Below are 15,165 nucleotides of genomic sequence, written 5' to 3'. Positions count from 1 at the left end.
TATTTATGTGCATGGCTACAGATCTGATCAATTGTGCTCGCCAAAGGGGCACACTCAGATCAGATTTTGTCCAAAATGTAGGTTCTTTAGAAATAAAATTTTGCAAAACCTAATAGTGAAAACATTATTCAAAATAAGGAATGGAGTCTCCTAGCCAACCAGAGCTGGTAAAAAGAGTTACTTGTGCATATTGCTATGTGGGAGGTCAGCATCTGCAAGAAATCTAAGGTTACTCCTGGACTATGGACTGAATTGACCAATTGTGGGTGGGTATTTTCAGTCAAACATGGTTGAATTTGTATTTATGGATTAGATTACCAAGAGATCATGTGTAGTTGGGGGAGAGAAGGGGACCAAGGACAGAGCCCTGTAGAACCTCCACAGAAAGTTGGGGGCAGGGTTTGAGGAGGGTCCTCCAAATGGCATGCTAATGGAGCAGTTACAGAGAGGGAAGAGGAGAATCAGAAGACAGTGTCATGGAAGCCAAGGAAGGACAAGATTTCATGAAGAGAGCATCTTCGGCAGGGTCAAAGGTGGCCAACTGGTGAAGGAGGAAGAAGATGGAGAACTGGTTCAGAGATCTGGCTAGAATAGGTCATTAAAGACTTTGGTGAAAATGGTTTCAAGGTAGTGCAAGGAGCAGAAGCTGGATTGGAGAAGGTCTAGGATGCAATTAGAGAAGAACTGCAGACAGCAACTGTAAACAACACATTCAATGAGCTTAAAGATGACAGGGAGAAAGGAGATGGGTGGTAGTTGAAAAGGCAAGTGCGGTGAAGGATGGGTATTTTTAATATGGAAGAGATGAAAACATGTTTGTGTAGTATCAGAGGAAAGTAAGAGGTTAAGGAAAAGGATAAGTGTGCACATGAGAGAGATCAGGGGATAGGATGGGATCACTGGGGCAATTGGCGGGGTTAGAAGAGGAGAGCAATCAAGAAACTTCTGCATCTATGACAAGACAGGAGAACGAGAGAGTTGTAGGAGGTAGAGGGGGAAGGTCACGTTTTATTTTGACAATTTTCTCTTGGCAGAAACTGGTAGGATCCTGCGCAGGCAGGGCAGAGGAGCATTGGAGGAGTGAGTAAAGATGTGGTGGAAAAGTGGAGTTAAAAGGTGGTGGGACTGTGGGGATGGGATTCAGTTGAGTTAGTTATTTAGGTAGGTATACTGCAGAACTGAAGTATGAGAGAATTAATTTGTAGTGGAGGAAGTCAGCCTGGTCAGGGGATTTTCACCAGAGATGCTCTTGCAGAGTGAAAGCAGGAATGGAGGAAGCCTATGTTGGGAGTGAGCCAAGGCTAAGTGTTGGTAGGATGGACCTTGTGATGGGAGAGAAAAGAGTTAAGGGCTCAGAAGAGTGAAGCATGAAGAGAATCAACAACCATATTGGTGGAAGAAATGGAGGAGAGGGCTGAGAGCAAACAAAGTTATCAGTGCTGGTGGGTTATCAGTCTTGGAAAGGTAGAGTTACTGCAGGGGAGGTGGAGGGGCTGATGAGCAATGCTGAAAATGATCTGGTTACAGTTGGAGAGGGAGAACTCAGCAACAGAGAAATCAGAGAGAAAGAGGGCGAAATGCTTGGTGAAGATCAAGTCAAATGAACTTTGTGGTGATTGGAAGTATTGAACCAGGGCTGCAGGTTAAGTGAAGAGGTGAGGGCAAGGAATCTGGCAGCTAAGGGGCTGGATGCATCATCAACATGGAGGTGAGGTCACCAAGGATTAGTGTAGGCGACTGCAAGAAGAAGAGAGCCAGGAATCAAAATCTTATAGGAAGGCTGAAGGGGCAGAGTTAGGTGGATGGTAGATTACAACAATATGTGTTAACTCTAGTTAATTTATACTCAAATGACTAGCTAGATTCCACCTGTATGTTTAATTATGTGCAGTATTCTTCCTGTTTTAAAATATTGTATACTATTCAGTGTACTTTTAAACCTCTGCATTTCACTTCAGAGGAAGGTGAAGACTTCTTTATGCAGGTGTATACGGATTAATTTATTTAATTCTCTAAAGTGCTTTGAAATTCTTTGCTGAAAGGTGTTACGAAAATGTAAACTACTATTCAAAAACATTTTTATAACTCTTACAGAAGCCATAGGCTATGTTCTAGTTAGATTTCCTCTAAAAAGCAGCTCAAATGTACTTTGTTTAATGTATAGACTGAAGACACAATACAATGTACTTCTAGGCACCTTGGTGTTGCTTGCATTAACTTGGATTTTATTATTATGAAAAGGATACCCAAAGAAGTGAGGAAAACGTGCATTGAATGATGACCCTAGCTTTGTAGCATTTTCTAGCATCCTTCCACATTATCTTGAATCAGTCTTTCTTTCTTTCAGGTCACTTTGCACTCTGCAGTGGCCATACAAAGATGGAAACATTCCTAATGGCTTACTGGAGAGAGTCACAACTTTAGAGAATGTACATTTGAATCTAGTCCTACATAAAAATAAAATGGAGGTTGTGGCCTAGGTTCTCTAAGCATACTTGCAGGAGTATTTTCACTGCATTTCCAGTTTAGCTCACTGCAGCTCAACTTTCTATGAAACACTGTGTGGGGGAGCTGTCTTTCAAGGATTAAATTTCCCAGGAATGTGTTTTGTACAACTCCATACACTTTAGGGATGTAAATATCGTTTAAAAAGTTAACTGCTTAAATGATAAGGAGTACTTGTGGTACCTTAGAGACTAACAAATGTATTTGAGCATAAGCTTTCGTGAGCTACAGCTCACTTTATCGGATGCATTCAGTGGAAAATACAGTGGGGAGATTTATATACATAGAGAACATGAAACAATGGGTATTACCATACACACTGTAACGAGAGTGGTCACTTAAGGTGAGCTATTACCAGCAGGAGAGCAGGGGGGGGGGGGAAACCTTTTGTAGTGATAATCAAGGTGGGCCATTTCCAGCAGTTGACAAGAATATCTGATGAACAGTGGTGGGTGGGGGAGGGGTGGAGGAATAAACATGGGGAAATAGTTTTACTTTGTGTAATGACCCATCCACTCCCAGTCTTTATTCAAGCCTAAGTTAATTGTATCCAGTTTGCAAATTAATTCCCCACTGTATTTTCCACTGCATGCATCCGATGAAGTGAGCTGTAGCTCACGAAAGCTTATGCTCAAATAAATTTGTTAGTCTCTAAGGTGCCACAAGTACTCCTTTTCTTTTTGCGAATACAGACTAACACGGCTGCTACTCTGAAACCTGTCATTATGCAAGGCACTGAATTTAGCCGTATGGAGTGGAAATCTATCAACTTCATGAAAAAACTCGTACAAATACTGACATCATCTTCCTTTCCAAATGCATACAGATGGACATCATACCAAAAGGACTGAAGGTAAAAAATCCATTTGATTCTACATAACACACAGAGTATGCTGACAGCTTGTGCCACATGCTCTCAAAGAAACTGCGGAACCACCTGATCAACATCCTCTACAGCAAACAGGGAAAGATTAAGAATGAGCTCTCAAAACTGGATATTCTCATAAAAAACTAACCTTCTACACAAACTTCCTCATGGCTGGACTTTACAAAAACTAGGCAAGCCATTTACAACACACACTTTGCTTCTCTACAAAAGAAAAAGGACACTAAACTACTACATGCCACAAGGGGCCACAACAGTGGTTCCCTTAACCCACCCAGCAATATTGTTAATCTATCCAACTATACTCTCAGCTCAGCAGAAGAATCTGTCCTATCTCGTGGCCTCTCCTTCTGCTCCTCGACCTCCACGAACATGATACAGTTCTGTGATGACCTAGAATCCTATTTTCGACGTCTCCGACTCAAGGAATATTTCCAACACACCTCTGAACAACATACTAAACCACAGAGACCTTCCTACCAAGACTACAAAAAGAAGGATTCTGGGTGGACTCCTCCTGAAGGTTGAAACAACAGACTGGACTTCTACATAGAGTGCTTCCGCCAACTTGGACGGGCTGAAATTGTGTTCTGCACGGCTGAGGTTATGGGGCAAGTGATGCTGCTTTTCCACAATGCCATCCACAGCCTCAGAAACAACTCTGACATCATAATCAAAAACGCTGACAAAGGAGGTGCTGTCGTCATCATGAATAGGTCGGAATATGAACAAGAGGCTTCTAGGCAGCTCTCCAACACCACTTTCTACAAGCCATTACCCTCTAGTCCCACTGAGGGTTACCAAAAGAAACTACAGCGTTTGCTCAAGAAACTCCCTGAAAAAGCACAAGAACAAATCCGCACAGACACACCCCTGGAACTCCAACCTGGGGTTTTACTTTGTGTAATGAGTAATGAGTCTGTCTGCTACCCAAGATCCATAAACCTGGAAATCCTGGATGCCCCATAATCTCAGGCATTGGCACCCTGACAGCAGGATTGTCTGGCTATGTAGACTCCCTTCTCAGGCCCCACGCTACCAGTGCTCCCAGTTGTCTTTGAGACACCACTGACTTCCTGAGGAAACTACAATCCGTCGGTGATCTTCCTGAAAACACCATCCTGGCCACTATGGATGTAGAAGCCTTCTACATCAACATTCCACACAAAGATGGACTACAAGCCGTCAGGAACAGTATCCCCGATAATGTCACAGCAAACCTGGTGGCTGAACTTTGTGACTTTGTCCTCACCCATAACTATTTCACATTTGGGACAATGTATACCTTCAAATCAGCAGCACTGCTATGGGTACCCGCATGGCCCCACAGTATGCCAACATTTTTATAGCTAACTTAGAACAACACTTCCTCAGCTCTCGTCCCCTAATGCCCCTACTCTACTTGCGCTACATTGATGACATCTTCATCATGTGGACCCATGGAAAAGAAGCCCTTGAGGAATTCCACCATGATTTCAACAATTTCCATCCCACCATCAACCTCAGCCTGGACCAGTCCACACAAGAGATCCACTTCCTGGACACTACAGTGCTAATAAGCGATGGTCACATAAACGCCACCCTGTACCGGAAACTTACTGACCGCTGTTCCTACTTACATGCCTCCATTTTTCATCCAGACCACATCACACTATCCATTGTCTACAGCCAAGCTCTACGATACAACCACATTTGGTCCAACCCCTCAGACAGAGACAAACACCTATAAGATTTCTATCAAGCATTCTTAAAACTACAGTATCCACCTGCTGAAGTGAAGAAACAGATTGACAGAGCCAGAAGAGTACCCAGAAGTCACCTACTACAGGACAGGCCCAACAAAGATAATAACAAAACACCATTAGCCATCACCTTCAGCCCCCAACTGAAACCTCTCCAACGCATCATCAAGGATCTACAACCTATCCTGAAGGACGACCCATCACTCTCACAGATCTTGGGAGACAGTCCTTGTTTACAAGACAGCCCCCCAACCTGAAGCAAATACTCACCAGTAACCACACAACAGAACCACTAACCCAGGAACCTATCCTTGCAATAAAGCCCATTGCCGGTTGTGTCCACATATGTATTCAGGGGCCACCATCATAGGGCGTAATCACATCAGCCACACTATCAGAGGCTCATTCACCTGCACATCTACCAATGTAATATGTGCCCTCTGCCATGTACATTGGTCAAACTGGACAGTCTCTACGTAAAAGAATAAATGGACACAAATCAGACGTCAAGAATTATAACACTCAAAAACCAGTCAGAGAACACTTCAATCTCTTTGGTCACTCAGTTACAGACCTAAAAGTTGCAATTCTTCAACAAAAAAACTTTAACAGATTCCAAGGAGAGACTGCTGAATTGGAATTAATTTTGCAAACTGGATACAATTAACTTAGGCTTGAATAAAGACTGGGAGTGGATGGGTCATTACACAAAGTAAAACTATTTCCCCATGTTTATTCCCACTCCCACCCCCCACTGTTCCTCAGAAGTTCTTGTCAACTGTTGGAAATGGCCCACCCTGGTTATCCCTACAAAAGGTTTTTTCCCCTCCACTCTCCTGCTGGTAATAGCTCACCTTAAGTGATCACTCTCATTACAGTGTGTATGGTAACACACATTGTTTCATGTTCCCTATGTATATAAATCTCCCCACTGTATTTTCCACTGAAGGCATCCGATGAAGTGAGCTGTAGCTCACGAAAGCTTATGCTCAAATAAATTTGTTCTCTAAGGTGCCACAAGTACTCCTTTTCTTTTTGCGAATACAGACTAACATGGCTGCTACTCTGAAACTTGTTTAAATGATAGAATTGTAATCGTTTAAACGGTTAACCAATTAAAGGGAGAGGGGCTGGGGTGGGTCAGCCAGCCAGCGGGTCTGGGGGCCAAATGCTTACTGGTTAACATTTTCCATCCCTAATACACTTTACAAATAAATGGCAATATTTTCCTACGAACCACTCGAGTGACTAGTACAATTGGAAGAGTGTCTTTGGCATTTGTACGCAGAATTGTACATCTCACTGAACATAGGATTGTGCATGGGTTTCAAAATAGCTCAAAATTTTACATGAAAATTAAAGCTTACAAAAGGTTCAGGGAGGTCTGTTACACAAACTGCACATTTATCAACATTTTGTGTTTTGAAACACGCATGCTCCTGCTATCTGTCCTTTACTTCCATTATACATACCTGTTTTTAAGCAATGTTTTTCTTTTTCCATACTGCTGTCTCTACACTCAGAAAGAAGAGCCCTAGTTGCAAACTTATTTTTAATTATGGCTCATGGTAAATATCTTTTTATTTAGTGAGGTAAATAAACCTTCTCTCTCATTTTTATGCATAACGTACGATTAAAGCTGGTTGTTTTTATGGCAAAAATGAAAAAAAATCACAGCTCAGTGATTGCATCATGATGCATACCCCTAGCTAAAACAAAAAAGAGAGAGGGAAGGGGGGAAACTAGACCCAAGTTAATTTTAGCTGGTTAGGGAAAAAAACAGAGTTACCATGCACATTTTTTCTTATACAACCAGTATTTTTTATTTAAATTATTAAAACATTAAATAATTATGTCCTATGTATTTAAATAGGAAACAATGTTATATACCTGGATAGAATCCAGGCTTGTTCTGGTAATATTTCATCCACCACCTTCTTCGTTCTGTTCCGCATAATGGTAGACAGTACTTTATCCAGGATCGATAGCTGTACAATACCTCTTCAGTTAGGGCACTTAAGGGCTTGTCTTCACTACTGGGGAGAACGATGCTGCTGCAATCGATGCAGTGGGTGTCGATTTAGTGGGTCTAGTGAAGACCTGATAAATAGATGGTAGAGTGCTCTTCGGTTGACCCCAGTACTCCACCTCTCTGAGAAGAGTAAGGTAAGTCGACCGGAGAGCGTCTCCCGTTGACGCAGAGCAGTGAAGTTATGGGGGTAAGTCGACCTAAGCTACGTCGACTCCAGCTACATTATTCACGTAGCTGGAGTAGCGTAATTTAGATTGACTTACCCCGGTAGTGAAGACAAACACTGAGATCACTCTTTTTTGGCAGTGCCACCTTTCCAGTCCTATAGCATTTGTTCTTTCACCCATATTTTACTGCAGACATTTGTTAGCTGCTCAACCAGAATTTCACCTACAGCCTTTAGTATGTCTGCTTGAATTCTGTCAACCCCAGGAGATTTCTGCTGTTTGAGACTTTTGATGTCTTCTTTAATTAACTTAGTACTGGAATTTCTCTAGAACCGGCACATGATCATTGGCTCTAGACAATTTAATATGGAATGGAAATGTTCTTTCCATCATCTGGCTTTTCATGCATTTTCAGCATCTGTCCATGAGAGTTCCTGATGGGCATCAGCTGTGTCTTCTTCTTTCTGTGAGGTCTTTCACTATAACTGCTTCAAATTTCCCTTCTGTGTTGATGCTTCTAACTTTGCAGCCTTCAACTGAACCAGACATTTCTATCTTGCCTGCATCTATTTTTTATTTTTGTCCTTTTCTTTGTATCTTACATCTGCCTCTAAGTGCCTGTCTTGCACTCTTCCTTTTTTGTCTTTCCACTCATCAGTTGCTGACCATGTTTCAGATGCAATCCATGAATCTTTTCCCCTCTTCAGTGGTCCACTTTTTCCTCTGCTGTCTCGACTAACATTGACCATCTTTCTTCCAGACTTTCATCAGCTTGGTCCTATAAAACACTCGAACGATTGCTAAGTGCAATCAGCAGTCTGATTTGCATTTCTTTTCTTTGTTCTTCAACTTCTCTATTGCTATAACACTCTTTTTGTCTGATAATCATGATCTTTTTGAGTTTAAGTTGTAACATGGCATTGAACTCACCTATCATCAGCTTGATATTGTGGTTGGGCTCATCATCCAATACTTGCTACACTTGCTTGTAGAATGTATGCTTTTCATTGTTGCATGTTGCATTTGGTGGTGCATATGCTTGGATTATTGTAGCATTTGACATGTATTGTTTGCATCCTGGGTGATAATGTTCTGTTGTTCTTTGGCTCCCAAGCCAACAGAATCTTCGCTGTGTGATATTATCTAGTATAATTCCTATACCTCTTTTGTGCATTGTTCCTCCTGGTTATAAGATTGTAGCATCATCTTGCCACTCCCTGTTCATCTGTCTCACTGATACCAAGTACATTTAGATAATAATTTTTTCATTTCTTATGTAGTCTGTGCCAACTTTCCTGTACCATATAAATATTTACATTCCGCATGCCTATTCTTGTTACAGGTTTGATCTTCAGGATTCAATGTTTAGAGACCTCAGCTTCCTTTTGGCTTTCACTGTCATATATGGTTTGGAGCCCCATTTACATCTACTATCTTCAAGTTTTGGTTTAACTGTACTGTCTGTTGCAGTAAGGTTTTATCTGAGTGGGTTGCAAACCCAACTTCAGAACCCTCCTCTTTTATCCAGGCTTTGGACACTACTGTTGCTAACGGTGGTGGAGCTGCGATAGGCAACACTTAATAATAATAATTAAAAAAGAAATAAAAATAATTTTAGCACCATTTTTACACTTGCATTAGGAGAGAGAATTTGAATTTGTGGCACTCGAAGGCTCAATTCTGTGAATTAATCTACATAGGAAGATCTGACCCCTGCATCTGTATGGAGCACTGTTGATTTCAGTGTGACTGCACATAAGTGCAGTAGGAACAGCTTGGAGAACTGGAACCTAAGTTTGGTTATATTAATAAATATTAGTGGCTCAAGCAGGACTAATAATTAGGACGCCACCAAATTCACGGTCCATTTTGGTCAATTTCACTGTCATAGGATTTTAAAATCCTAGATTTCATCATATCAGCTATTTAAATCTGAAATTTCATGGCGTTGCAATTGTAGGGGTCCTGACTCAAAAAGGAGTTGTGTGTTTGTGGGGTGGGGGTTGCGGCTCTGCCTTACTTTTGCACTGGTGGTGGTGGTGGTGCTGCCTTCAGAACTGGGCAGCTGGAGAGTGGCGGCTGCTGGCTGGGAGCCCAGCTTTGAAGGTAAAGCCGCTACCAACAACAGTGCAGAAGTAAGGGTGGCATGGTATGGTATTGCCACCCTTATTTCTATGCTACTGCTGGAGTGGTGCTGCGTTCAGAGCTGAGCTCTTGGCCAACAGCTGCCGCTCTCCAGCCACCCAGCTCTGAAGGCAGTGCTGAGGTAAAGGTGGCAATACCGTGACCCCCCCCCTAAAATAACCCTATGACCCTCCTGCAACACCCTTTTGGGGGGGACCCCCAATTTGAGAAACACTGGTTTCACCTGTGAAATCTGTGTAGTATAGGGTAAAAGCACACAAAAGACCTGGTTTCACAGTCGAAGGTTTGTGTTTTTCATGGCTGTGAACTTGGTAGGGCCCTACTAATACTAATATGGATATTATAACTGTTAGGCATACCTTATACTTCTAAAATATTTCCACATAGAAGTATTTTCTGGCCTTCTTTAACTTTGAAAAACATTTGCTAAAAAGAACATTTGGTAATAAGTCTGCCTTTGGCAATTTTAGCCATAGAAAATGGAGAACCAAATAGTACAAATCATGCTTTTAAAACAAATCCTAATGAATTGTTTTAGCAAATGTATTGATTCTGTTTGGGGAAGCAGTTAGGTATCTAATCTGTGTTGAAAAAGCCGTTTCATGCTTAAACAGCTAACTATGCCCCCTGGGCTTGCATATTTGCTGCAATCTCATTTAAAAATGCCATGGATTCTTCCCTTTAAACATCATCTACTTTAAATGTTACTGGGTGCAGTTGGGAACAAATAATATTGGGCTCCATTTGCTGAAAATTTGGATCCTATTATTGGATTCCTACTGTCCGCTCAAAGCAAACTGGCTCTACTAATTTTCCAACATTTTGAGCATAAATGGGTTTGCTTAAAAATATTAGCTCAGTGTTCCTTCCCCATTTTTAATTTTGTGAAAAAGGTGTAGATAGATAAATGCTAGAGTCAAGGTTATAAAACTATTGGTAAAATATATATTTCTCATTTAGTAAAAACGCATTGTATCATAAGAATGACAGACCATCAAGCTGCAATTGCAAAGTTCAAGGAGTTCAAGTGGAAGTGTCATCAGTAGCATTGTGATACAGTAGTTTTAGGTGCACTCTCAACCACTGCTGTTTAAGTTGTGTGTTCAACTGCTGCCGAAGTCATGGTTTTCTTTTCAGCTATGACAGTTGAGTTTTATACAGGTAAATGAATATGAATATTTCAGTAGCAGTACTAAATGAATGAACTTGGCATTTGAAGTATACTGAATTTTGTTTAAAATATAATTTCACTAATTTTTCTATGTTAGATTTTACTGGAAGCAATCCATCCAAGGGGGTCTTAAATAATACCAATTGCATTTATATTTCTTCATAAAGGTCTTAAAGCATTAGAAGTAGAAATGCAGTTTTGCAATTCATTGTCAAAGTATACTGTGGAAGTTATGATACTGTTAAGCTAGAGATGTTAATGATTTCCAGCAATCACAGACCTTGTTAAAGTCTATGGGTGTACTAAGCACCCTTCATTTAGGGTAAAGGAAGGACAGTTAAATGTCCCTTTTTGTAGCAATAGTTGGAACAATAGGAGCCACTGCCCAAGTCAATGGCAAAAATGGCAGGAACCTGAGCAGAAGCTAAGCCAAGCTATGTGAACTGAGGGGTTTCCCTTAGTGAGTCACTGAAAATGCAGGGCATTGATTAGTTGCACCTGTGTCCATGTACCAGCAGGAAAAAGAGAAAGAAAAGGGACAGCGGACAGTGGGAGAAGAAGTTGTGAGCATAGCCCTGAGAGGGAGCAAAACCAGAGGTCCTTTGGGCAAAGATTTGCTGGCAAGGCAGGCTTAGAAATTGTGAGCAAGGAAATTGCCGCCTCCTTGTTTGTTCCTTTTGTGTTCAGGGAAACAGGACTTTGTATACATCCTCTGTAAATAAGATTGCACCAAAGAATATACTTGACCTATATAAATAATTCCTCCTTGTAATGGAAACAACATGGCAAGGCCCTGAATATTGGGTGACTTCTCACACCAAGGGACAGCAGTACTCTGGGTTGTACTGAGACCTATGCTTTTTTTTTTTTTCCTTCCCCTTTCTTTGAATTAAGTGCTTTCAAAAGATGTCAGAGTGATGCTAATAAAGAGTGAGAGAGATGTTTGAGGTTCCATATCTTATTTTAAATACCTGTTGGCCATCTGTTTCCTTGTATTTAGTACAAATTGATTCAAGCAGTAGACTTTGCCTCTTTCGTATATCTTGATAATTTAGTACAGGTTTTAAAATGAGTTACTTTTCTTAAACATCCTTCATGGCAATAATAATAATAATTAGTATTTATTACTTTTTCTTTACAGAAAGACAGGGTTGCAAGTGCTTTGGAGGATAGGATTAAAATTCAAAATGATCTGGATGAACTGGAGAAATGGTCTGAAGTAAATAGGATAAAATTCTATAAGGACAAATGCAAAGTACTCCACTTAGGAAGGAACAATCAGTTGCACACATACAAAATGGGAAATGACTGCCTAGGAAGGAGAACTGTAGAAAGGGATCTGGGGGTCATCGTGTACCACAAGCTAAATATGAGTCAACAGTGTAACGCTGTTGCAAATAAATCGATTCTCATTTTGGGCTGTATTAGCATGAGTGTTGTAAGCAAGACACAAGAAGTAATTCTTCTGCTCTACTCTGCGCTGATTAGGCTTCAACTGGACTATTGTGTTCAGTTCTGTGTGCCACATTTCAGGAAGGATGTGGACAAATTGGAGAGAATCCAGAGAAGAGCAACAAAAATGATTAAAGGTCTAGAAAACATGACCTATGAGGGAAGACTGAAAAAAACTGGGTTTGTTTAGTCTGGAAAAGAGAAGACTGAGAGGGGACATGATAACAGTTTTTAAGTACGTAAAAGGTTGTTACAAGGGGAGGAAGAAAAATTGTTTTTCTTCACTTCTTAGGACAGGACAAGAAACAATGGGCTTAAATTGCAGCAAGGGAGGTTTAGGTTGGACATTAGGAAAAACTTCCTAAGTGTCAGGGTGGTTAAGCACTGGAATGAATTGCCTAGGGAGGTTGTGAAATCTCCATCATTGGAAATTTTTAAGAGCAGGTTAGACAAACACCTGTCAAGGATTTTCTAGGTAATACTTAGACCTGCCATGAGTGGAGGGGACTGGACTAGATGACCTCTCAAGGTCCCTTCCAGTCCTGTGATTCTGTGAATATTTTAATATACAATCCTCTCAAAACTAAGTTATGTTCTTAGAACAGAACTATCCAGCTTTGTCTACAAGAGAGAGTTGCTCTAGTTGAATTTAAATTGAAGCTAGGATAACCTCGCTGGCACCTGATCAAAATGACCAATGAGGAGACAAGATACTTTCAGAAGCTGGGAGGAGGGAGAAAAACAAAGAGTCTGTGTCTGTCTGTGTGATGCTTTTGCCGGGGACAGAACAGGAATGGAGTCTTAGAATTTAGTAAGTAATCTAGCTAGATATGCGTTAGATTATTATTTCTTTAAATGGCTGAGAAATTAAGCTGTGCTGAATAGAATGAATATTCCTGTCTGTTTCAGAGTAACAGCCGTGTTAGTCTGTATTCGCAAAAAGAAAAGGAGTACTTGTGGCACCTTAGAGACTAACCAATTTATTTGAGCATAAGCTTTCGTGAGCTACAGCTCACTTCATCGGATGAAGCTCACGAAAGCTTATGCTCAAATAAATTGGTTAGTCTCTAAGGTGCCACAAGTACTCCTTTTCTTTTTGCGATTCCTGTCTGTGTGTCTTTTTGTAACTTAAGGTTTTGCCTAGAGGGATTCTCTATGTTTTGAATCTAATTACTCTGTAAGGTATTTACCACCCTGATTTTACAGAGGTGATTCTTTTTTACTTTTTACTTCTATTAAAATCCTTCTTTTCAGAAACTGAATGCTTTTTCATTGTTCTTAAGATCCAAGGGTTTGGGTCTGTGGTCAACTACGCAAATTGGTGAGGATTTTTACCAAACCTTCCCCAGCAAGTGGGGTGCAAGGGTTGGGAGGATTTTGGGGGGAAAGACGTTTCCAAACAACGCTTTCCTAACAAAAATAAACCCAGACAAACGTTTGGTGGTGGCAGTGGAAGTCCAAGGGCAAAGGGTAAAATAGTTTGTACCTTGGGGAAGTTTTAACCTAAGCTGGTAAAAGTAAGTTTAGGAGGTTTTCATGCACGTCCCCACATCTGTACCCTAGAGTTCAGAGTGGAGAAGGAACCTTGACGCAGCCTGATCCGCGTTCCCCACGTGTACCCCACGTTCACCACTTTTTGTATGGTTATGATACGTTTGTACAAAGCATGCCTTGTGTCCTGTTAACATGTGTGTATCATCATTGTATATGGAGTTATGAAATTTTACTATATGTTTGTTATTGGGACATGCTGTGAGTCCAGGGAACACTCACAGACTAGGTCGTTAAAGATAACAAAAGTACTGTAAACAAAGGCCTTGAATGTCATCCCTGAAGATGCTTCAAATGTCACATACACAAACGTTGCAAGCAAGAAATTTACAATTCACCTGAAAGACCCCTCAAATCTCACGCCTCCCACAGACTAATTGTCTGCACCCAGCAGAGGGTATTCCTCAAGAAGAGGAGGGAAGGTACAAAAATAAGAGACAATGGCTTCCCCATTACCTCTCCTCCCCCATCTCGACACATGGAAGCAGGACTGTTTGGAAAATAAAGAGAACTGAACTATGGGAGGGCTGGTCCTGGACTGAAAGGAGACAGTATCACAGCTTATGATGAGACAACCACTTTTGCTTTTAGAACTATTAGTCCTGGAAAAATTCAGGAAGTAGATTGCAATTTTATTTTTCTTCCCTTTTGTAACCAAATTCTGACTTTTATGCCTTTATCAATTATAATCACTTAAAATCTATCTTTCTCTAGTTGTTAAACTTGTTTTAATGTTTTATCTATAACAGTGTGTTTTGGTTGGAGTATCTTGAAAATCTCTACTCAGATTGACAAAGGCTGTGGCCTGATCATTTCCTCTGATGAAACGATGAACTAATTAATGAGCTTACTCTCATCAAGGGGGTCTTGAGCAGTGTAAGAGGCATATTTCTGGGGTGCCAGGCTGGTACCCATTGATTTAATTTTTAAAAATCTGGAAACACCTCCATAACAAATGAGCTTGGTTGATTATGTACAACCTTTCTGATAGTTGTGAAGAGTTTTCTACTAAACTAAGAACAACAGCTGATGTCTTCCTACCCAGTCTGGTATTTCACAAGACATTTTTGTGGATTCAAGAATCCACTGTAAATTATATGACCCCTTCACTGTACCACCCCTGAAGGCTCTTCTATGTTTATATATAACTGGGATCAACATACTTGAAGCCATAACTTTTCCTTGGGTTAAAACTAGTGCACATATACCAGGATCATGGGGAGGAAAGGAAAAATAACCCTGGTTAGTAGCAGTAACTTTGTAAGGAACTACAATAAACTAGTGCATACAGCCTGTCTAATAAAACATATTATGGGGATGGAATGATGTAACAGAGTCCTCAGAGGCCAGATGACCTAGTGGGTAATGCACCCAGTTCAGTCCCGTTCCTAACCCTTGTATGGGGCTTAGTTTTACCTCATGGTTTTCTATGTCCTTGTCCGTTTGCTACTAGAGGGAGAATGGGGCTTATGTCCCTCTGCAGCAAAGGCAGTTGGAAGGGGAGCTGAGCCCTC

The 15,165-nt window shown here is 40.9% G+C and overlaps 1 protein-coding gene across 2 annotated transcripts in view; it reads left to right on the top strand.

Moving 5' to 3' along the window:
• The window catches only part of SH3RF1 (SH3 domain containing ring finger 1), a 160,878-nt gene that overhangs the window by 16,176 nt on the left and 129,537 nt on the right, over positions 1-15,165 (top strand). The gene's annotated exons all lie outside the window — the stretch shown is intronic.

This window comes from Lepidochelys kempii, chromosome 4, assembly GCF_965140285.1.
Source record: "Lepidochelys kempii isolate rLepKem1 chromosome 4, rLepKem1.hap1, whole genome shotgun sequence".
NCBI classification, from domain to species: Eukaryota; Metazoa; Chordata; order Testudines; family Cheloniidae; genus Lepidochelys; species Lepidochelys kempii.
The sequence above is the reverse complement of the archived record's forward strand: the minus strand, read 5'-3'. Positions and strand labels throughout refer to the sequence as shown.